This window comes from Myotis myotis, unplaced genomic scaffold (assembly GCF_014108235.1).
Source record: "Myotis myotis isolate mMyoMyo1 unplaced genomic scaffold, mMyoMyo1.p scaffold_m19_p_9, whole genome shotgun sequence".
NCBI lineage: Eukaryota > Metazoa > Chordata > Mammalia > Chiroptera > Vespertilionidae > Myotis > Myotis myotis.
Window position 1 is genome coordinate 7,582,575 of NW_023416401.1, and position 25,006 is coordinate 7,607,580.

Sequence of the window (25,006 nt, forward strand, 5' to 3'; positions counted from 1 at the left end):
GAGGAGTATTTTCTGAGGCCCCTGCAGTTCTCCCGTTGAGTTAGCTCTCTTGGCATCCTCTTTAGGAAATCACGCCCATCAACCTGGGGAGTAGAGGGCTTGCTGTTTTTCCCTTTCCTATTTCTCTCTTTCTATGTCTCTATTTACTACATGAATATTGCAGATTTGCTCATGGAATTTGTGTTTTCAGTTTTTCATGCTTATTTTTAAGTACCTTCTTTGCAGTTATTTGAAATAAAAGTGTGAAATCTGGTGTGTGCTGAGAATTAAACCTGCCTCACCCTGATTGCTCCCTATTATTTTTATTCCATAAAAAACTACTGGATGAGTTAATATGTAATACATAATATTTATGATTCTACTTTGACTTTGGGGTTGGCTGTTCATCTAAGTGAAAACTTCCTTCTTGTCACATATCCTATATGTCTATATATGTTCCTAAAGAAGTAATTGTCTCTCTCTCTCTCTCTCTCTCTCGCTCTCGCTCTCTCTCTTTAACACACACACATACACACACACACGTCATGTATTTATAACTGAATACAAGTAGATAACAAATATAATTATGGTTTTATTCTAGATTTTAATAGACCACAAATTACTAATCATACACATTATGAAACACTTTAAATTACTGTATACTCGCATAATCTACATTTCATTTAATTTGCATATCCTTGAAAGTGCACACTTACAGTCTTCTTTTGTCTTCATCTTCACTATTTAGTAATTCAATAATTTATTGACTTGCCTTTATTTTGCTGTTGACCTTTATTTCAATTTTGCTTTCCTACATGTTTGCTATGAGGAATGTAGAACTGAAAAGTTCACACTCAGATTCTCCTTCCCTACCTATGTTTTTGTGGCATTAATAAAGTTAAACTCACCACTATGCGCATTACATACTTCATTTCTTTATGCTTTCTTGGGCACGACTTTCCCATGATTCTTAGCAAGTTTCTTCTTCTAACTATGACATATCTAACTCAACAAAAATAGATTCAAATAAGAAGCTTGGTGAAGGGTAGGATAGAACAGACCATGGAGGGACAAGCAAGGCTGGACATTTAAGATAACCAATAGAGTTAGGTAGAATCTGGAAAAAGGGAAGTTTCTAAAGATAGGTTTACATCAAGCTATTTTTTGGTGGAAACTGTTTTTGAATTTACATAGGTGAGAAATAAAATTATGTAATGATTTAATTGACATATATATTAAATGTATCCAAAATGTATCCACACTATGCCTGTAGATTCTATTACATTTTGAAAATTAAATGTATTTTAATATACACTGCCTTTATAATTATTCAAAGTGTATACATGTTTTTGGGACACCCTGTGTGTGTATGTGTGTGTATACATATGTGTTATAGTACTTAATATTACTGAATACTATAGTGAATGTAGAGAAGTGAATGGTAGGTCTAAATAATAGCCACTTTGTCCAGTTCCAAGTGGACCAAAGAAAGAATTAGGAATGTCTGGGGCTAGTCCACACGATTCTTCAAAAGCAAGACAAGGACATGACCAAATGGAAAGTTTAGTACATCCATATCATCAGAACTTTCTCCTGATGCCGAAGTGGAAAATTTAGTCTTTACATTTTTTTTAATACTAAATGGAGGATTAATTCCAGAGATTGGTGTGGGATAAATACAGTATAGAGCAAAAGTAGTTATACATTTGTTTGCATGGAAAATAATACAAGAATTAATAAAAATACAAGAATAAACTCTGTTGCACATACAACTATAAACCTACTTTTGCCCCACCCTGTAGAGCAATGGGTCTTAAGAGGTTTAGTTACCACAGTTAGATGGATTTGGAAGGGAAGTCAGATCATTTACTAGTAAATATATAGTTAAATTCCTACTGAGAAAGCAATGTGTAAAGCATTCTATTGGCTATAAATATTAGAGTTGATTTAAATGCTGAAATGTTATGTTATGAGTGCAAATGTGATCATGGCAACTAGGGGAAATAGTCTTTATTTGGGCCTTTGGATAAATTATGATTTCGAACATTTTGAGAGAGATGGTACACTTTGGTGAGCATGTCTCCATGGATTAAATGCCTTTGTTATCCCAAGAAATTGAGCCATACTGTTAGTGATAAAAGTCAATTTTCCTTAATTAATTAGATTTTATTAATTCTCTTGTCTTCATGATTAAATTAAGCGGAACTCCCAAGGAGTCATTGGACTCATTTTAGACTTATTCTCTCTTAGTCCTTCTCTGGAGAATCCTAAAGAACCTTAGTCCCACCACTGACCTTGCTAGAGGGAAATTATAATTTTTACTGGGAACATAACTGACTTTTGGAATGTTTCATTGTAGTTATATTAGAAACTAGAGGCCTGGTACACGAATTAATGCACAGGTGGGGTCCCTCGGCCTCGCCTGCGGGATCAGGCCGAAACAAGCTCTATGACATCCCCCGAGGGGTCCCAGATTGCGAGAGGGCGCAGGCCAGGCTGAGGGACCCCACTGGTGCACAATTGGGGCCAAGGAGGGACATGGGAGATTGGCCAGCTAGGGAGGGACCCCAGGAGGGCTTCAGGCTGTGTCTGGCCCATCTTGCTCAGTCCTGATTGGCCAGACCCCAGCAGCAAGCTAACCTACTGTTTGGAGCGTCTGCCCCCTGGTGGTCAGTGCATGTTATAGCGATTAGTTGAGTGGCCTTAGCATATCATTAGCATCGATTGGCTGAATGGCCAACTGTCGACTGGACACTGAGCATATTAGGCTTTTATTATATAAGATAAGTGTTATATTGTGAAATTTACATTTTGATTATAAATAACTTTTTTTTTGGTTATAAAAGGCAATTACATAAGTAGAAAGTGATATTGAAGACAAATTTAAAGAGATGACAGAAGTTAAACAAAGCCATACATTCTGAGATAAGGATACTTATTATCTATTTAATTACAAAGACATTGTCTCCTACTGTACATCTTGTGAATAGAAATTAACATCTAATATTTTAAAGAGGTTACGGAGATAATTATCCAGAGATGAATGCAGTGTGATTATGTCTATATTATGTTACATAAATGAATCTGCCTAGGTGATACTTACCTGATGACTAATGTGTGATAAGTTGAACTGTCAACTAAAGCTTAGATGATATGCCTATGTCAGTTGACTTCAGAGGTGACTTGAAGTTATTATTCAGATGATCTGAATGAAAATATTTATTTACCTAAAATTCCCAGATCACTAAAGCAGACAGTATTTTTATCTGGAAGGTTATTTAGCACACAGGCAGCACTACAAAGAGATATGGCAAGACATTATGTATTTAATATTCAAAGAAGGCAGTGATTACAGTGAGATCTGAAAAGGGAAGGCCACTGTGATCTGGGAAGATTTTATAAATAAGAAAAAAACTTATTCTAGAAGTTACAGTTCAAAGTGAAGGGGGATGGGGTAAGCAGACAGAAAGAGGAACCAGTGCTCCACAGAGGAAAAGAATATATGAACAAAAATAGGCTACTTTAAGGTATGTCTAGGTGGGAGTGAGCAGAGAGATTATAACGTTTCAGTGGGAAATGAGGTTGGGAATATAAATGGGAGAGTGGTTATGGAAGATCTTAATTATCAGTTCAGAAAGTTTAGATTTTATTCTCAGGGCAATTAGATTTTGAAGCAGAACATGATCTTTGGAAATGGCATATATGGAGGTGGTTTGCAAATGAATTGCCTATAGAAGAGACTAGAAGCAGGGGGAGTTTGAAGAGACAAATGTGGAAACTGGTAGATGAGATGAAAAAATTAAGATAAATGGGCTAGGTATCTCATCTAGGACAATATCAGGAGGCTTGGGTCAAACATGGAAATTCTCAGGAATTTGCACGGAGAAGGGCAAGCCGTGTCCATAAGCCTCAGTGAGGCAGAGGAGGTAACTCAATATGTGACAATATCCTGAGAAGAAAGTGAAGATGACAACCTAAAAGATCAACCAACTCAATATTAGAAAGGACTTTGCAGTGAGAACGAATCTGTAAATGGGAGAAAAGACCTGAAACCTGGGGCACATTCAAGAATGGGGGTTTGAATTTGTAGTGAAAGGAGGAATGTGGAGAAATTCCTTGATCAGAAGTGGAAAATTTATACCTAAGCCCAGGGTCATGTGGGAGCTATTGTGGCACAGAGCCTGCTCAGATGCAATAGAAATCGGAAAGGTGCCCTGTCTCTGGGAAGAATAGCTGGCAAGAATAGGGCGAAAGGCAATTACGCAGGCCTCACCCACGTCTGCTTTTTAGCCCAGGGGGTTATTAAATGAAAACTAGGTACTAGCAACCTAGACTGAATAGGCACGTGTGGTAGAGATTTGCTAAGGAGGATGCAGACTCGTGTTCACAATGATTTAAACTCAGCTGATTGTCAGCAGAGCAGCGGGCAACATTCCCATCCCAGGTTTGGAACAGGCTCAATGAGCCTGCAGGGAGGAAATGTGGGTCCCTGGGCAAAAAGAACTGTTGGCCATTTCTCTCAGGGCAGTCTGGAGCTACTAGGAAAATTCACAATAATAGACAGAAAGGCCCAATTTTGTCTAAATGTATGAGCAGTCATTTTAGAAATGCATTTAGTTGCCTGTCTGAACAGTTGGCTTCCCTTTGCTGTTTTTCTGGGCATGGAGTCTAGTTTGATTAAGTCCTTATTTAATCAAATTAACAGAAACCTACATCCTTCAATCCCCTTCTCTTCTCTGCACCCCCACTTGCTTCTTTTAGCGTTGGCCTCTTTGTTTGGAATTATTATTAAATAAAATGGAGAGTGCAGGTAATTAGTATGTGGATAAGACACTGAGGAAGGAGGCGTAAATGGGAAATTCAGAGGCAGCAAGCTGTGATAATCCCATTATAGGCTTTGCTTCAATGGGGCCTTGGATTCCAAGGACATAATGAGACAGTAGGGGGTCTGCAATTTTACTGACTGAAGGTTTCCCTAGGATGTGCCCTGCTTAGGGAATTAGATTTGAGATTCATCATTTTATTAGTAACATTTTATCAGAGTAAATTAGTGCCCCGGCACCCAGTTCTCTAGGTTAAATCGATGAGTTCACCCCCAATGACTCTACCGCCCCTAATCGGCAGTACTTTTCCACAGAGTTCTGCTTTAGTTGAATAACATTGTGTTCCTGTTAACTTCTCCTCCCTGCTACCTCCCTTCCTCCCAGTTGCATTACAAACAGGCATGACTTCAAAGATAGAGGCAAATTTAAAGTGCACTAAGCCAACTTAATGTGAAATGCAGCGATTGCTGTTTCTCCTTATAGGAATACAGGCATAATTACTGCACGTTTTCCCCAGTGGGGAGGTCCCCAGTTAATTTTGCAGCTTGAACAAACTGGAGCTGAGGAGCGGAAAATTCCCTAGGATTATAGATACAAGATGAAAAAACCAAACCAAAACAAAAGAGTATCTTCAGAGACTTTCATTAGGTCAACATATTCACTGGCTTAATCAATGAGTTTTTGTAAATTGCTGCCCATGATCTCAGGATGTGCTCCGTGCTCTGTGGGGGTGTTCTTCCGGCTGAAGTAAATTTGGATTTGGAAGCACTTGGGAGTGAACTTTCCCCATGGCTGTTATTTTGCCAGAAAGATTGGAAGAAAACTCATGCCTCTCATTTCATCAAAAGATCAGCACTCTCTCCGCAGTTCCCCAGCTCAGCCCAAGGCAGAGTTTATAGCAAGAATATAGGAGGAGAGGCAGGATCAGTGCATGGGACGATACTCCAGCAAAGTGAGCTATAAGGGCGGGGCAAAACTTTGTACCCTTTGACCAACATTATCCCTTTCCCCCAGACCTTGAAAACCAACATTCTATGTTCTAAATTAACACCTATTTTGAAGTAGGTACAACATCTGGATGTCTTGGTTGCTCTCCAGTGCCTTCATTGAGCGGTTTTGAATTTCACACAGCTTTTACAAAGATTTTATGAAATGCCAGGTACTCCATAATAACCAGAAGTACAAGTTTGGATTAGAGATTTGTCTCTTCCACTAATTGGCTTTGATACTGGGCAACTTGCTAAGCTTTATAAACCCAAGTTTGTTTATTTCTGAAGTGGATCCAATACAAACTACCTTGTTAGAAGGAATAAATAAGATTTTCTCATAAAACTGTGGTACATCTACACGATGGAATACTATGCTGCTATAAAAAAGAAGGAACTCTTACCATTTGCAACAGCATGGATGGAACTGGAGAGCATTATGCTAAGTGAAATAAGGCAGTCAATGAAGGAAAAATACCACATGATCTCACTCATTTCTGGATAATAAAGACCATTATAAACTTATGAACAAAAATAGATACAGAGGCAGAGCTGCCTCTAACAGACTGTCAAACTACAGCAGGAAGGCCAGGGAGGGTGGGAGGGCAGTGGGTAAGAGATCAACCAAAGGACTTGTATGCATGCATATAAGCATAACCAATGGACATAAGACACTGGGGGGAAGGGGAGGCCAGGGGATTGTCAAGGGCGGGGGGAAAAAAAGGAGACATATGTAATACTCTTTGTAATACTTTAAGCAATAAAAAAAAGATTTTCTCATAAAGCAGTTAGCATAGTTTTTGAGATTTAATAAGCAGAACATTTTCATATTCCATTTTACTAGTGATAACATTCACAGAAATAATGATCCATCTTTCACACTTACTCCAGGTAGGGTTGAAAGATTGTTCGAGGTGGAGATTACAGAAAAGTGTCCCAGGGGTTTTACATTAGCATTTCCCAGGCAAGTAGTAGATGATGGAGATTCAGGTTAAAGTAAAGCATAGTCCAATTGTAGGAAAAGCACAGTAATGGGAAGCAGTGATTGGCAGTCTTATCAGATACCTCAGTTGGCTGTCATTTATCACCAAGCTGGTCCTCTGGCAATAGATAAAAGGTCAGAACACAGGTGTCACATTTCTAGATGTGGACTGGCATGGACAACATGGCCACAAGATTAACAAATAATGTATGAGTGGAGAGGATATAGAATTTTTTTTTTAAATATTAAGGCATTATTAAAAGTAACTAGGCAGAAAGAGGCCCTTGGAATTTGAGCAGGGATCAATTACAAGGCTCTTGCATATGTTTAATTGGGCTTTAACAATTAATCCTTATGATATGTTCAAGAACATGGGGTTAGAACTTCCTCAGAGAACCCTGTTTCAGGTAAAAACTGGGAAAGGACTTAACTTATAAGGGGAATTGTATGTCCCAAATAGTGGAAAGATAAAAGATGCGGAAACTTGAAGTACAGGCATTGACTAGCAGGTCAAGGAGGCCAGGAAGTGATGGTGATACCCTCAGACAGGTGTAGTAAAAGATAGCAACTACTGGATCTCTGGCCAGCTTTAAATCACTTGTAGGGTATGGGGAGCATGATTCCAGAAGCATTAATCAGAGAGAAGAGAAAGCCAGAACCCTCAGGTGAACATGCGGAATCTTCATGGGGGAAATTGACTTACCCCAGGTCTATTACAATTGAATAGAAATAATAGAAATTGTGTTTTGTTTTATCTTATTTTAGTTGTTTGGACATGATCATATTGAATCAATCAACACAGATTCTTTGGTGCATACTATATGCAAGACCCTGTATTTAGAAATTCTTTGATGACAACCCAAGTACTCCCATCATACTCCAACTATTTTATTTCTTTGTACTTTGGCTTCCTAACATATAAAGGGGATGATAATAATACTAATTACTTTATGGGGTTGTTATAGAAAGCAAATGAGGTGTAAAGTGCTTAGTCTTGTCTCTGATACATAATGAAAATTCTGTATGACATATTTTAGTTATCTATTGCCATGCAGCTAAGTTATTCCAAAACTTAAAAGCTAAAAGCAATAACGATTTATTATCTTAGAGTTCCTGTGGGTCAGGATTTCAGAAGAGCTTAGCCAGGTGGGTTCTGTTCCGAGACTCTCATGAGGTTTCAGTCAAGGTGTTGGCCAGAGTTGCTGCTATGTCAAGGCTCAGCTGTTGGCACCGAGTTTCTTACCAGCTGGGCTTCTCCTCAGCGCTGCCTCAGGGGCATGGCAGCTGGCTTCCCCCTGAGCAACATAATGAGAGAGAGAGAGAGAGAGAGAGAGAGAGAGCGAGCTCGAAGCCCAAGACAAGATAGTCTTTTTATAACCTGATCTCAAAGCTATATCCTATCACTTCTCCTGTCTTCTATTCTTTATAAGTGAGTCACAAAGTTCAGTCCACACACAAAGGAAGGGGCTAACACAGAAGTGTGACTAGCAGGAGGCAGCTGTCATGTGACCATCAGAGAGGATGACAACCACATAATCCTATATAATAAAAGGCTAATATGCAAATCGACCGAACGGCTGAACAACCGGTCGCTATGATGCGCACTGACCACCAGGAGGCAGATGCTCAATGCAGGAGCTGCTCCTGGTGTTCAGTGTTCTCCCACAGGGGGAGCACCACTCAGTCAGAAGCCGGGCTCATGGCTGAAGAGCACAGTGGCAGTGGTGTAAGCCTCTCCTGCCTCCACGGCAGCACTAAGGATGTCTGACTGTCCGACTGCCGGCAGTCTAACATCCCCCAAGGGCTCCCGGACAGCGAGAGGGTGCAGGGAAGGCTGAGGCGACCTGCCCGCCCTCCGCCAAGTGCACGAATTTTGTGCACCAGGCCTCTAGTATTAGATACTTGTAGCATTTCTACTGAGGTAAGTGTTGGCAAGAACAAAGCATATACACTAAAAGTTACACTTCAATTTTATGAGGCGAAGGTGGAGAAATCTCCCGTGACATGAGGTGGACAAAGCAGGAGCCCATGTCAGATGGTCAGATAGCTTCTCTTGGTCTCAAGTTCCTGACTGGGGGCGGGGGGGGGGCACCTCAGGAGTTTAAGGGGTGAGGAGATGGCCTGCAGTTGCCGGTGACACTGTGCATGGAAGTCAATCATGTCAGATCTCCCTACAGGACAGCCACTCTATCCCAGGGACTTACCCTGGAACCCATGGTAGTGGTTAGGCATAAGGGCTTTTAGATACAGGCTACCAGGGTTAAAGTCTCCACTGTTTACCAGTCAGATAACCTAGAAAGTCCTACCTTCCCTTGCTGCATCTCAGTTTCTTCGATTGTCAAATGGGAGCAAATGCAGCTGTTGTGGGAATTAAATAAAACATCATGTAAAGTCCTTTAGAATGGTGCCTGCCCACAGTAAGTGCTCAATCAACGCTAGCTATTAGTATTTCCATAAACATAAAGGAAGAGATTGCATTAGCAGTTTATGTTCTTCCCTTTGTGGGCATGTGCACAAAACTTGCACTTCCCAGGGAGGTATTCGGACAAAACTCAGGGGCATACAGGTTTCATCTCTCCACAGGGAGAGAACAGCTACTGCCCACGCACCTCGGAGCAGGGTGTTACTGCTTCTGTCTTTCTGGAATCAGCCGGCACCCAGGAAATCCAGTCCCCACACACTGAAAGTGCCGGCAACATGCTAGCCGCACAACAACAACAACAATCACCTCCCCGGTTCTCCCTTCACTCCCATTTACAATGAAGTAGAAGTAAAACCCAACTGGCGCTGGAAAGCAACGCCCCCTGAAGGAGTGGTAAGGTAGTGAGCGGGCTGAGATCCCACAGGAGGGAATGGTTTCAGGGTGAGGTACTCAGGAAACAGGCCATTATCAAGTTAGTTTAGTCTGTAGAGCCATCCAGAAAAGATAGTTTAGGTTTGGGGCCCATTTTCTTGCAATTACCTGACAGTGTAAGGTGAAGGCAGGCTAGTTGTTTGAAATGTTCCGATAATGTAAGTGCTGTCCCCATATTTTCTTCTATGTCCTCAACCAACTGGGTTTTCTGCTGGTGAAAATGGTGTTGACCAGACCTATTTTCTCCTCTGGCTGAAAATCAGTATCTTTTCCATCTTCACAGTGCTCTCAGCTCTTCAAAAGCAAGTTCTTGACAAATAAAAGGAAGCTCACTCTTTTAATGATCCTATGAATTAACAAGGAAGGGACTTATTCAATGTGGTGCTAACTGCTGTCAATTTGAGGCCATCCCTATTACACGTTCATTAGAATTCTGCTAAAATAGGTAACCTGCTAGGGTAGAGGCAAGAATAGTGGGATGCGGAAGTGTGTATGTTTTACAATTATGCCATTTAAAGAGTTTGACACCGTTAGAGCATTAACTATTCCTCTTAATTTATTAAGCATTGAATGACAGGAAGAAATCGGGATACAATTTTACCTTTTTAGGAAAAAAACTGTCAGAATGGAAAAATATAGCTTTTTATTTCTTAACTATATACACACACACACACACACACACACACACACACCAACTTGAAATGGAACAAAATGATTGAAGGCTCTCAGCCCAACAATCAAGACTATTAACTAGATAAAGTCTCTAATAAATTAGATACTGGGAATGTAATGTGAAACAGGGTGACTGTAGTGAACACTGCTCAGTGGTACATTTGGAGTTGGTTGAGAGAGTAGATCCTAAAAGTTCTCATCACAAAGAAAAAAAAAATTGTGACTACATGAGGTGATGGACTTTAACTGAATTTGTGGTCATCATTTCTCAATACATGTATGTCAGGTTCTTATGCTGTACACCTCCACCTCTTGGGTGCTATGTGTTAATTATAGCACTGAAAAATATCTTTAACAAATTAGAGCACTTAATTATAATTGGTAAAGCCCTGAAAGATTCAGAATTCCTCTTGTGGGCTGTTTTTGTGCATCTTTTAATTGGATTGTTGTTGTGCCTTCAAGAAGATACAAAGACTATTAATTATATATACTTGTTTCTAACATGTTTTATAGCACTTATAATAACAAAATACTAATCTATAAAACTTACTGAAAGAGATGTAATTTTCTTTTTCTATAGCAATTGCAATTGTAATGTTAGCTGTTTGCAAAAACAATTGTTTTTATGGCTGAAACATGGGTCAGTTTGCAATTTGTGAATGTTTTCTGTTGCAGTGGAGACTGACATTTCTCCTGATAGATAATGGGCAAATTTTGGTAGCAATCAAATGATCTAAATGTAAAGCAAATGAAAAATGTACTATAAGAAAAAGGTTATATCTTTACCAAGACCTATTGCATAAATGCAACATGTCACAGAAAAAAAAAAAGATTTGCAATAGCATTCTTCTCTTCAAGCTAGCTTGATTTTATCTGATGAGGAGGAATGCTTAAGATAAGAAGCATATGTTGCATTGATCTCTGAGTGCCTTTCTTCTAATATCTGCCACTAAGCAATTATTATTTATTATAAATTTCTCATCAAATTTTATATTAAATTAAATGGAAAGTTATTATTTCACAAGAAAGACTAAGGAAATTGGTCTCTTTCCTGGCTTTTGTATTTTAAAGCACCAGCATAAAACTTTCACTCATTGTTTGAGTTTTCTCTTGCTACCATAACAAATTATTACAAATTTAATGGTAGCTTAAAACTCCTGTTTATTATCTCACGGTTTCCATAGATCTGAAAGTCCAGGCACAGTGTAGACCAGTGGGTTTCTCTGCTTATGGTTTCAGGAGGCCAAAGTTCAGGTATTGGTAGAGCTTTGCTCATTACTAGAGGCTCCGATGAAGAAGCTACTTCAGATCTCAAACGGGATGTTGTCAGAATTCAGTTCTTTCCCATGCTTCCCACATGGCCCCCTCCTTCTTTAAGCCAGCAGGAGCAAGTTGAGATCTTTTAATGCTTCGCATATCTCTGATTTCCTCCTCTGCAATATCTCTCTGCTTTTAAGGGATTACGTGGTTCCACTGGGCCCAAATGGGTAATCCAGGACAATCTCCCTATTTTAAGGTCAACTGATTAGTAACCGTAATCACATCTACATAATCCCCTTTGCCACATAATATAATATAAAGAAGTGTAACACCAAGGGGTGTAGTTCATAGGAGTAAAAGTTCTGCCTATTACACTTACCTTGAGATGGGGAGAGAGTAAACATCAATAAAAGAATTCCCACAACACTTTGTAGATCTAATACATAAGGTTGGAAAATTTTTGAGTCTCATAAAATAAGCAAATTAAATCTACAAAATGATACACATATTTACCATAACACAAAAACTTTATATCCTCAGTACATTGTGAGCTCATATAATTGATAAAAGGAAGCCTGACAGAAACATGAGTTCTTTTATCACCCATACTCTAGTGTATCCTTCCCCATTTATATGAGTATGCTTATTCTTGAACCAATAACTCTGGTAAGGGGGATGGAATATGATGTAAGCTTAAGCTAATTATTTCATCTCCTGCTTACAAATGTATAAGGTGGCATTTCTGGTCAAAAGGGTGGAGTAACGCCAGATCATAGGCCACTCTTTCTAGAAAACAGGAAACAATAAACCACCAACAAACAAAGGCTAAAATAGGTCTGCTATTCATGCAACAAATTTCAAAAGGTCCCATCCAAGAGAAGAAATAAAAATATAGAAGCCATATGCTGATTCTAACTCAACTTGTCATCCCTATCATTACCATGTCAACTCCTCAGTACTGGGGAAAACCAGGTAAATTTAAAAATAATCTGTCTTAGTAGTAGCCATGTTGGGATAAGAAGCTGAGGTAAATATTGTTTTAGGTGCAATTGTGTTATTTAATTCACTTATTTATTTTGTAGGTGCAAGTCTAGGACAGTGAGGGGAAGGGGAGGAAAGGGGGACTAAGGTAAGGAAAGATGCGGGACAATGTGGTGGGATGCATTGACCTTGTGTAACGGCTACTGCCTTGTGAGAGCTGCACTGACAGAGCATTCCACGAGAGGGATGTCTCCTGTAGCACTGCAAGGAGGAGGCCCATCCTGCAGGCCCGCTGAGTCACCGCTGTGCATCTGAAACCAGTGCGATACATCACTTCACATCGCTTTGATCTTCTCACGGTCACTTTCCCTTTTTTTTCTCTCTCATCTGCCAAGGCTTTCACCTTACAAATAAAATGTCACCATTTTAATTTTTGCTTTAGGTTTTGCTTTCAAGGAAAATAAAAACAAGCTAGTATAATTGGTAGCAAGCATGGGGTTATCAAGACTAACCCTCAGAATATCATTTTGAGTGACTATATTTATTCCTGAGCCTATAACTCTGGCTGGTGGAATGGAAGGTGCTGCAGGCTTATGGCAACCATGGCCCATTCCTGGAGCTGGGGGTAGGTCAAGTCAGCCTGCACCACCTGGCTGGAAAATCCAGGGCCTGGTAGAAATGGGAAGTGGAGGCTGGCATGGCAGGTAACAAATGCCCTCTAATAAGAATTTGTAAATACCTTTAGCAAAAATATACACTACCAATCCAGCACAACCACTGTTAATATTTAAGTTTATCTTCTAATTTATGTCTTTTCCCCTTAGGTGCTTTATGTAGCATAGTTGTAAAAAATAGTGTGTTTATAATTTTATGTCATACCTTTTTATTTGATATTATTTCATATTTTTGATAAATTCTAATAACTACATAATATTCTATTGAGTAGATCATACCATATTTACTTAACCAATTTTCTACCATTGAACATTTAGTTTGCTTCTTTCCCATTATTGTTTGCTTCTTTTGTTTGTTTTGGTTTAGTATTTATTTATTTGCTTTATATACAGGGTGGGGCAAAGGTAGGTTTACAATTGTGGGTACACAAAACAGAGTTTATTCTTGTCTTTTTCTTTATTAATTATTGCATTACTAGAGGCCTGGTGCATGAATTCATGCACGGGTGGAGTCCCTCGGCGTGGCCTGCACGGATTGGGCTGAAACCAGCAGTCCAACACCACCTGCTGCCTCTGTCTGCTGCTCCCACTCATCTCGGCCACTGTGCCTGCCACAGACTCACGCTCAGTTAGTACTGAGCAGGAGAGGCTCATGGGCTGCAGTGGCGCTCGCCAGCCATAAGCCCTGTGTCTGGCCCTCCTGGAGGGCAGTGGGATGCCCTTGCTGGCCCGGATCTGGATCCATCCTGCTGACATTTGTGCCAGTTGTCGGGAGCCACCTGGTGGCCACTTTTATATCATTTCTTCCTTGTGAGGTGTCTAGGGAGGGGAAGCAGCCATGGTGCCCAAGGCTGACTTTCAGGAGTCCAGAGGTGCTGTAGGAATCATGTTGGAGGCGCTGGTCCATCAGTGCCTGGCCCATTCTCTGGAGATTGGACCTGCAGGACTATTGAGGGAGTGGCTGCTGCTGGGCTGGTGGGCTGCTGGGACCCTTTGTTCAGCTGAGCACACTGCTGTGGGAGCGCACTGACGACCAGGGGGCAGCTCCTGCGTTGAGTGTCTGCCTCCTGGTGGTCAATTCAATCATTTGGTTGCTTATGTTTTTATATATATAAACTAGAGGCCTAGTGCACAAAATTTGTGCACAGGGGAGTGTGTCCCTCAGCCTGGCCTGCACCCTCTCCAATCTGGGATCCCTTGGGGATGTCCGAATGCCAGTTTAGGCCCAATCTCTGTGGGATCGGGCCTAAACTGGCATTCAGACATCCCCCTCATAATCCAGGACTGCTGGCTTCTAACCACTTGCCTGCCTGCCTGCCTGCCTGATCCGCCCCTAACCACTCCCCTGCCAGCCTGATCACCCCCAACTGCCCTCCCCTGCCGGCCTGATCACCCCCAACTGCCCTTCCCTGCTGGCCTGGTTGCCCCCAATTGCCCTCCACTGCTGGCCTGATCTCGCCCCCAACTGCCCTCCCCTGCCGGCCATCCTGTGGTGACCATCTTCTGGCAGCCATCTTGTGACGATATTGCAGTGGCCATCTTGTGATGATGTTGCGTGTTGCCACCTAGGCTTTTATTATATAGGATTTTTCATAGGAACAACTATAAACCTGTCTTTGCTCCACCCTGTATACTGTAAAGGAAATCTTCATATGTGCTATTTCAAGTTTTTGTCTAAACATGCCTAAAGCGTGATCTAGCCTCAATGTCTACATTTATCTTTATATATCAACAAGATAAGAGATGGGATTTGCACATGTTATATACCTGGTTCTCTTAAGGATGTCAGTATCTTTTTCTATGTGCCAACTTATTTAGAGTCAATGAAATCAAATGGTTACTGTTATCTCTATATGAGAACATGCTGTGGCCTTCGCTAAGAATTTAGAGATAAGGGAAATTAAGTTGCCTTGGGAGTAAACTGGTGAAATCTCTAGGCACAATTTATTCAAATATGTATTGATGCCCAATGTATGCCAAGCACAATTCTAAGCACTGGGAACTAAGTGATAGATAAAACAGACATACTCTCTTGCTCTCATGGATGGATGTGGTTAATCAACCATGGAAGTAGTTAAAGAGATTATTTACTGATGATTGAGTCTAGCATTTGGGCAATCCTAAACTCCAATCAAAATAATCTAATTATAATTATAAGAAGTAAGGATATAAATAAGTTAGTTAGAAATCACAAACCTAATTGATTGCATTAGTTCCAATCTGAAAGTTGAATATGGGAAGCATAGAACTGAGATGCTCAAAGGGATAGAAGTGGCCATTGTGCATCTCGAAGTTGCTCAGGGAAAAGACTTCCCAGCTCTGTGGATTCATGAAATCTGGTCCCGATAAAAAGGAAATCTCTGCTTGATCATGGAACCATTTTATTTTGTTCTGATTTCACACTAACTCATATTTCACACAAACCAAAGATTTGTCTCATGTGGTTTAATCAGAGCCTAGTTTGGAGTATATCTTTCAATTACACCAGATTTACCTGAAGAAACTTAAACATGTGCATTGGCAGGGTATCACCTAAATCCTTCTGTAGCAGAATCTTTCAGGGATGCTAGCCCAGGCCATGTATGTTTGAAAAACTTCCTTAAGACATAGTTTCTCAAATTGTGGGTCAGGATGTATTAATAGGGAATGAAATGAATTAAGTAGCTTGTGAATAATACTTTTTTGTGTTAATCCTCTCTGAGGATATTTTTTTCCATTGATTTTTAGAGAGAGTAGAAGGTAGCGGGAGAGACAGAGAGAGAGAAACATTAATGTGAGAGAGACACATTGATTGGTTGTCTCCCACACACACCCCGACCAGGGCCGGGGATTGAGCCTGCAACCGAGGTACATGCCCTTAACCGGAATTGAACCCAGGACTCTTCAGTCGATGGCCGATGTTCTATCCACGGGGCCAAACCAGCTAGGGCTGAATAACACATTTTTAAAAACATGAAATAGAACAGAGTAAAAAATGTCTATGTTGTACTCTGACAGTCAGGCATGATGCTAATCGTGTGCTAGCCTTTCCTGTCAACACTCTGGTTTTCTCCTTCTTATCTGAATTTCTAACACTCACCAGTCAACCAACTAGTTAATTAAGAATCATCAAGGTAGTTTTGTGCATCACTTATTAGTTAATAGGTCATTAATTTTCTAAACTAGCTATGCATGGGTATCAACGAGAGTAATTTAAAAAAAATCCAGACTTCTTGCATTCACTCTTGGGTATTTCAATGTCATCATTTTGGAGTGAAATCTGGGACTCTGTTTTAAAAAGGGAGCCAGATGACTTTGATCAAACAGGTCCTGAGTGTGAAAACCAAGGACTGGACGACAAAGTCATCACAGGAAGACACTGTTTTGTCTAATCATTGGAAGCACTGGGACATTCCACCATCAATATGTAGGTGTTTTAGGTTCACCAGTAAAGCTAATGGAAGGCAACTGGAGAAGTATATGAAACTTCTCAGGGTACATAGATCAAAACACTGTGCTATAGAGAGAAAGATCCTTCCCTATGGAGACTGTTATTTCTCAGGACTCAATGTGGAGAGCATTATGTTGTTTGCCATCTATAATAATAAAAGCATAATGTGCTAATTAGACCAGACAGCCGAAAGACCTTCCGGACATCATTCCGAACATCCTTCCAGATCACCTTCCAGACGAAGCTGGGGCTGCGAGGGCTGAGCCCCTTGCACGAATTTCGTGCATCGGGCATCTAGTTGTTTTATAAACAGCAATCTTGGAATTTACTAGCAAAGGTGGACATTCAGGTTGGGACTAACGGAAAGGCTAAGCTCAGTGGAACTGATACAGAACAGGCGTTTCTATATGTTGAAAAAATGTCTTTATACTAATGTGATCAAGTTGCCATGGGAACCTAAAGGCTCATTTACCACATCTGAATGCATGCTGCTATTAATTTTTAAAAGAACACCAAAAACTTGTGTTTTTTAATCCATTCAGTTTACTCTGCCCCAAGAAGGGTAGTTCTACTAAAAACTAACAGATGATCTAACTGTAGATGTGCAAATGTAAAATTTTGATAAAACTCCAAACTTGCAAATGACGTTGGTTATGGAAACTTTAGCTAGAGTATGAAGTAATCTTTGTTCATTCAAGTGTTTTTCTCCAATAATCTAGATACGGCCATCTGTAATCTTCCAAAGAGGGGCAATATTTGTGTAATAATGTGACTAATTTGAATGGACACAGGCAATAGCTTTGCAGGGTCTTGTGCTGGGGGTCTAGGCATTAACCTGGTTTTTACTAGATCTGGGGGAAATTCTGTGCATTGAGAAGGGGTGATGTGTGTGGAATTGATGGGTGAGGAAGACAGAAAATTCTAACAGTAGACATTTTCCATCTAGGATAAAAGAATTCCAGCAATTTAATACATGTACATCCAGTGTGAACTGTCTGACTTCCAGACCTGCTTCAAAGGGACTTTTGAGCTTTTAACTTCAGGTTGAAGCTTGGGCTATTGAGGTGACAATTAGATGTTGCTGGTAAGACTGTAGATGCAGTTTAGAATGAGAAAATATAGAAATGCACAAGATAATTAGGGTGATTTTCCAATGAACCAAAGAATTGGATTGTGTATTTTGTTTTGTTTTTTAATCATTTGCATGCATCAGTATTATAATGACAATAAAATAGAAGAAAATTAAATTAATTCCACTGTGGAGAAGGAAGGTTATAACTCAATAATTCTTTTCCTTGCTCCTGTCAAGGTCATGAAGCAGCACAGTGAGAAAAGGGGCTGCGGAGGGAGGGGGAAGCTGTTCTGTGACCCCTCTCTCGCTGTGCTTTTGGCCTTTGCTCTCAAGGTCTGTGCTGTAGCTCTAGGGCTCACCCCCCACAGGCCCCCAGGAACTCCTGCCCCCTGCTCCATCACCCATGGTCACCATTGTGGCTCTAGGACGCCCCTGTCCCCTGGAATTAAGGCTGCATTCACTGCACAAGCGCCAGGAGAGTTGGGGAAGGAGTCTTTTGAGGGGCACAGGGTTTGTGACGCAGCGTCTGTGCCTCTCACCCCACCTCCAGCCAGGGGTGCCTATGCATTTTCCTTTGTGCTTTCAATACCACCGCACAAACCGGCACCCATGTCTCCAATCTATTTTTTTTAAATAAATCTTTATTGTTCAGATTATTGCAGATAATAGCTCCTCTCCACCTGGTTCCCACCCCACCCCATGCCCTTACCCCCAGCCACTGTCCTCATCCATAGGTGTAAGATTTGTGTCCAAACCAGGATTACATGTCTCCAATCTTAAAGAAGGTGTAAGTGATGAGAGGCAAGTATGCTTGCGGGAGGGGGAAAATAGTTAGAGCTGGAAGCCACATGTGGTTTTTTCTTCGAGTCCAAGGAAAGAGCAGCCAGGCAGGTCCAGCCTTCGCTGTGTACATCTAAGGTCCCAGCATTGATGGCTCCTCTCTGTGCGGCCCGAGCACCTTTCTCCCACGCGCGGGGTTACTCTCTGCTGACCCTCAGCATTCTGGGCATATGCATGTAAGGATGAGCAGTGTGAGGACACTTGGTATTTATAGTAGATCTAAAGGGCAGCAGAATAGAAAATTCACGACTTAATTATAACATGGCCCTATCTACACTGTATGTTCAGTTGATTTAAGCCCTATGTTGATTTAGACCCTAGAGTAGGTTATGTGAATTGACATGGGAAGTATTTTATTAATAATTTTCAGAATACATGCCCATTGATTTCTAGTCTTTAATATTCTTATAGTTTCCCTAATATAAGAAATTATTTTTGAAAAGCCTAAAGATGCAAATTTAGGAGTAAAGGTTTTTGAAAATACAGTTAAGGAGTTTCTATCCTTACCACACAGGATGAATGAATCCTCCCAAATTTCCTCTATATGTTTAATATTTTTGAATGCATACAATTCCATCTTGAGTTACCTGTTAGGACATTATTTCTGGATAAAAGCTTTAAAATTGGATGTTACAGGTCGCAGATCTGTATTTATATATCAATTTCATGCTTCAGAAAAATAGTTTCTATAATACTTAATTACCAAATGATGTTATGTAAAAAAATGTGAATGTGCGTGCTAGTGTTGTTTCAATGCCGGGAGAAAAGAAATTAGATGGTGTGGAAAGGAGACACACAAAGCAAAGTCAGTACCAGTTGTTTAAAAGGAATCTATTTGCCTACATTAAATCATACTGATAGCCTAGCTGAAAAACGCCTTCTCAATTGCGAGTTACATAATAGCCACATGGAAAGTTGGTTTTTCTAATCCAAGCCCTTTTAATAAGTGGTTTGTAAAATAATGGCTAGAGGGAAGAGGCTCTATGTGTGCATTCAGCCAGGTGGGTGGGATGCTGCAGAACATCTTTGGTGGATGTGAGTTACAGAGTGAAAATATATCTACGGGAGAACAAAGGGACCACAGATAAGAGAGAAACGGGCTTAGAATGGGGAAACAACGGGAAACTAAAATACAATTGCTTCCTGATTCAGTTAGTGTTGAAAAATTGTTGGGTTGGCTAGTTGTACCAAATGTATAATAAAAATAACATGTTTTTCCTGATGAAGCGTGTCTTATGCTTCTGGGAACTGTATTGGACAGTTCAAGGGCATGGTAAAATATAGCGAGTGCACCTTCAGTCTTAAACTTGGCCATGTTCTTGCTGATGCGCCTGCTGCCAGAAGCTACCAGAAGAATAAAACAAGTTGGATGAGCGCTGTAAGAGAAAAATAAACAAGGACACACAGTATGCATATCAAAATCAATAGCATAAAGTGGAAGCACCCCCTTTGCCCAGAAGTTCCTCGAGGTTTTATCACAAGCTATAGCAGAGAGCTATAAAGTGCTTTTCTCTGTGGTCCTTTTGGGAGTTTGGGTGAGAGAGCTATGGAATCAGAAACTCATGGAACACAGGGGAAAAGGTTCAGAAAGGAAAGCATACAGAGCTGAGATAATCTGAAGAAAGTGTTTTGGGAGGCTATCTGTGCTTGAAAATAGAGCCAAAGGCAAGCTTTGAAAATCAACTGGCGTGGGGCAGCTTCTCTGGTTTGGACTGTTTTAGATTCCTCCACTAAGTGTATCATGTAGTATCGTCTCCTTCTGTGCCTGGCTTAGTTCACTTGGCAGTATGTACCCCAGGTTTATCTGTGTTGTCCCACAGAGTGGCGTGTCCACGTTTTTTAAGGCTGACTGGTATTTCCTTGTATGCATATAACCTGGACAGGAGGTTGCTACCATATCTTTGCCATTGTGACTCGTGCGGGAGTACAGAGGGGGATGTGGATAATCTCTTTGAGATCATAATTTCAGTTCCTTTGGGGATGTATCCAAGAGGGGAAGCACAGGATCATTGGGTAGTTCTGTTTTCCATTTTTCAAGAAATCTCCATACAGTTTTCCATTGTGGCTGCACTAATTTACGATTCCACCAATAGCATGGGCGGGTTTCCTTTCCTCAACACCTTTGTCAACACTTACTTTTTTTAAAATAGCCATCCTAACAGATGTGAGGTAATACTGTATTATGCTTTTAATGTGCAATTCCTCTGATGATTAGTGATGTTGAGCACCTTTTTATACACCTATTGGCCATTTGTTTGTCAGGTTTGGAAAAATGTCTATCCAGTTCCTTTATTTATTCATTTTTGCTATTGATTTACTTGAGTTACTTATAGATTTTGGACATTGACCCTTTATCAGATGTATGGTTTGCAAATACTTTTTTTTTTTATTCTGTAGGTTGCATTTTTATTTGGTTGACTGTTTCCTTTACTGTGCAGAAGATTTTTCACTTTGATGTAAATGCTTTTATCTATTTTTTCTTTTGTTTCCTGGGCTTTTGGTATTATATCCGACACGTTATGGCCAAGGCCAATGTCAAGAGCCTTTGCCCTATGCTTTCTTCTAGAAATTTTATATTTTCAGTTCATTCTCAATTTAAGGCAGAGATTCCTAATAAGCCAAGGAATGCCAAGGACTGCAACAACCACTGGAAGCCAGGAGGGAGGCATGGAATCAATTTTTTCTTAAATCTCCAGAATGAACTTCCCCTGCCAACAGCGTGATTTCAGAGTTCTAGCCTCCAGAAGTGAAGGTGTTTTGTTCGTTTTTTTATGTCAACTCAAGGGAATGAATACATCTACTTTACACAAAGAGTAAAAAATTACAGTGAAGTTTAAAAGCCCATTATAATCATGTTATCTATTTTATATAAAGATTATTATCTAATGAGATACGATAAGAAACAAGGGTGAGAAGGAACACATTTTTAACTTTTACAATCATTAGATTGAGATCAAGCTTCCCCAATGTTTTGCAAGTATAACTTAGAAGAAGGCTCCGACGGAATTTCCTCTCATCAAAAGCCGTATGGGATCAAAAACAGGGAGAGAGATATGCTCACAGTAACAGCTCAAAGACCCACGAGGTGAGCCTGTAAACTTTATCAAAACAAATCCATTGTTCACTATCTCTTTTACATGAGGATTCATGTTGTCTACTCAGAGTATTTTAATTATCTGATTCTAATGTTAATAAAAATGGCAAAGAGAAAAAAGTTTAAGTAGATCTTTGATCTAAGAAGTACAGTATGTATGATAAAGGATTTAGATGTCCTTTGTACTCCTTAACATTGGGATGGAAACATTGAAAATCTTACCATAGCATACTTCTTCTTAGCTTCACTTCCATTCAAAGGAGAAAAGAACTAACAACACATTGCTAATTAATGCAAGTGACATAATATAAGCAACTGTTTCATTAAATTAATGTCCTGACGCTTTCCTGGCACATTTTTCTACTGGGATTGCATGGGAAACATCAGCATTTTTTTTTTTTCTGCTTTGCCATTGAGAATTGATGTTTAGTCTTAACAATGGAACGTAAGGACCCTGTGTCCAAAACGCTGATGTAGAACACCACAAAGCTGCAGAAGACTTGGAAATGCTTCAGTCTTCGGAGGGATAATTTAATCTCTGGGCACCAGGAAAGAATAAACTGACCGTGGTTTTCAGGCATAGACTAGCTAGGTCTATTCAACCACGGTGATTTGGAAGCAGAGACAAAGTATTTAATTAGGCTGGTTTCCTGGGCATCAATTTCATAGGAATGATGCATATACTTCTGAAGCCTGCCATACCTCCTGATGAGCTAGTCAGAGAGATTTACTCAGTCCCATTCATCCAGCTCTGTGTACTCAGTTTGTTTGGTCGGACAAAGCGAACAGTTGTCTGCTGCCCAGTCTGCAAACCTAACCTCAAATTGCAATTTATATCTGTTTTTTAAATGGCCCTTCAAGATGAGCCAGTTTTGTACCAACAGACCAGTTCTGACAGGTACAGCTCTGCCCACCAATGCTGTTTGTTTACCTCCAGGAACGCTGAAGGCCAGATGGGACTCTTCTTTCTCATTCCATTGTTATGTTACTAGGTTCCAAATTTTGACCAGAAAAGGTAAACATTTTGGTCCCATAAACATTTAGGTCTTGCTGTTCTGCTTCTTCCTGCCTTGTTGCCCACAAGAGAGCATATATGCCTCCAATTTGATGGGGTTTGCAAGGACCTGCAGAAGTTAGAGATTTTACCTCTTCAAAACTTTGGTCCTTTAAAGAAGAGAGAGGAAGCCTGAATACCTGAGGAATAGAAGACCATGGGTTTGCATAAGGACATGCCCCCGGCTCAGCTAGGATGTTGTTTCTGGTGCCTGAAGGGGACTTCTCTTTTCAATGAGCAAACCTGGCATTTTAATCAAGGATGGCACGGGAGGAAGGTATTTATAAAAACAAACTATTTGTAAGCAACTTCTGTTGCTTTCTAGTTCAACTTTGAGTTGGGCCTCATCTTAATATTGACATAATTTGAGTGTTCTCTCTGGGCCAAAGTACCTTAATCAAATACTTGACTTGTTGGTCACTACTGATGCAGTTGCTGGCTTTGGGTGGAGTTGCAGGGTTAAAATGGAATGTTTTTCAAACTTCAAATTTCTGCCTTTTTTTTTTTTTAAAAGAATATTAGCTAGAACACAGATGAATCAATTTTAATAGCCAAAAAGATACTTGTCTCACATAATTTAGTGGTTCCACAAACATAGACTTATGCTTTTAAATTCCCCAGCCTACAATAATTGAGTGAACAAATCAATGAATGAGTGAATCGATGAATCAATGGATGAAATTAAGAAGATTTTAAGGATATGTCGATTCTAAAAGGATTTTAGGACACATAAAAAGAAATATAGTAAAAACCATAGAAATAGATCTTTGGAAGTTTTATGCCATTAAAATGAGATGAGAACAGAATATTTTATGAATATTTACCACACGAAATCATTAAGAAGAAGATACATATAATCTCAAAAGATTTAGTCTAATTAATTAGTGAAAGAGTTGCTATCCAAGAATATCTTAGATGATTGCAAAATAGGGGATTTTTTTTTAAAGATACAATAGCCACTAATTTTGGTTGAGTTTCTATCCTCTCAATATAATGAAGATAAAATCTAGCAACTGACAATTTTTTTGGAAACCAGGTTCCTAGTTACAAACCTCTATTATCTTGATTGGAGTGTACGCATATTTTTCTAAGTAGAAAGAATTTTTAGGAATGTCTTTCAGCTCATAATTAACTTCCACATGTATTCTCCTTTTGTGGAGAATTAAGCCCACATACTCAGTCTCAAAGAATAGATACTTTGGGACCAATGACAACCTACAAATCTTACCTTCTTTTTCTTCACTCTCTCTATAATATCTGATAGTTTCTCCAAGTTTTGAAACATCTATGAAATTTAATTTTTGCTCTTAAGCTATATTGCTACCTTCCTAATTCAGATATGCTGTTCATTGTTGGTGCATGAAAATGCCCCCAACAAATGTTTGTAAAAATAATAAACTGTATATGTGTGTGTGTGTGTGTGTGTGTGTGTGTGTGTATGTATATAATACATTCTTGTTTAATCATTAGGTAATTGTCTAATTTGTATTTGCATTCATTTAAATGTTTATACAAGTAGTTTCATTCACAAGTATAATCAAGTAAAACTAACATTTTATTCTAATATGAAATGATGGTGAATGTATGGTAATTAAGCAGTATATTACTGCAATTAGCATAGTATTATTGCAAATAGTATAATATTACTTTTACATGAACAAAACACATTTTGAGTTTTTCATCTTATTCTCTAATTCTTATAATATGTGTAATGTTTGCTAATATTGACTGTTCTACCCGAGACGTGAACCAGTTTTGATCGTCTTTGCCACCCTCCACCCCTAACACACACACGTTTCCACCTGGAGCTCTCTTGCTCAGCATTTCTCTGGTTCTGTCCCAGCAGCTTTCATTTCACGAATCCTTTCCCCACTTGGAAAATTCTTGAACCACTGAGTTCCTGCCCACCCTCACAGTTCAGGATGCCAGAGGGATGGAAGTGGCAACAACTCTGCAAGTGGCTGGAGGAGGGATGGGAATGGGTTCAGCCCAGAGGAGACGCACACGCAGCTGCTTTGACAATCGGTAGAGGGAGGAGGAGAGCAAAGTCAGGGTGAAGAGAAAGTGAACGGAGGAGAGGAAGGGGCCTGTCCCAGCCACTCCTGCTGGCAGTTCTGACCATTTCTCGGATTTAACTCCAGAACCAGCAAGGGCTAGGGTGGCATTTCAAGGCCAGTCACACTGATCAGGAATTTTCTGGGCACATTTCATCTGCCAAGCACTGTAAGGTACCAGATTAAACCCTGATAAAGATGTAAGTCTCGCTCTTAAAATCAGGTCACCTGTTGGGAGAGAGAGAAGTCAG